Here is a 907-nt window from a genome sequence, read left to right as displayed (position 1 = left end):
ATAATTTATTTAAAAAAATTATATTTATAAAGAATATTAGTATTGTATTTTATAAAGGAAAGAAGTCAATATGATTTACCTTTACTTGTTTAGTTTTTAACTAAAAAGATAAAACGAATGTGTAATATGGTGGAAAACAAAACTTTGTGGAGGTGGCCCAATGGCGGGTGTGATTGTCCCAAAACTCTTGCTCTTCCACTAGGAAAGGTATGTCCATTTATGGGGGGAACTTCATTATCATAACACATTAACACAAAAGGGAGACAAAAAAACACAACTGAGTTTGTGTATAGCAAGCCACCATTGACTCCTCTCTTCACTCCTCATCATAAGCCCATTACTTATATATTAGTGTATCCTAGTAGTTAACTCTCAAATATTTTTATTATCTCAAGTACAATAAAGTAATGGAACATTAAAATGTATGTCAAAATTTGACAATAGAGATTAAAAGAAAAAATGGGCACAACTAAATTTTGCAATAATTTATAAATTTAATTTTTATGTATGGTTAGTATAAAATAATTTTACACAAATAACTAATCGTATATTGTTATATATTGTTACATCGGTAAAAATAACTAATTCTAAAATTTATTACTTAAAACGGTTATTTAAACGATAAATCTTATTGATTGACGTGTATAAAATGCTTTATTCTTTTATCAAAATTAAATTAATAATTTATATATCTAATAATATGCTTGATGATTTAGAAAATACTAATTATATATATATATATATAATATTAATTGTCTAAGAAATAGAGAGAGAGAGAGTGGGTGGTGTAGCACTAGTGGCTGCCAGAAGCTAAAATAAGTGAGTTTTTTTCAAGCTATAGATTATCATTGGATGCTTTGAAGGACATGGATGATGGAAACCCTAATGTGAAAATGTCAACCTTGGA

The sequence above is a fragment of the Arachis duranensis genome, chromosome 4 (assembly GCF_000817695.3).
Source record: "Arachis duranensis cultivar V14167 chromosome 4, aradu.V14167.gnm2.J7QH, whole genome shotgun sequence".
Classification (NCBI taxonomy): Eukaryota; Viridiplantae; Streptophyta; class Magnoliopsida; order Fabales; family Fabaceae; genus Arachis; species Arachis duranensis.
The sequence above is the reverse complement of the archived record's forward strand: the minus strand, read 5'-3'. Positions refer to the sequence as shown.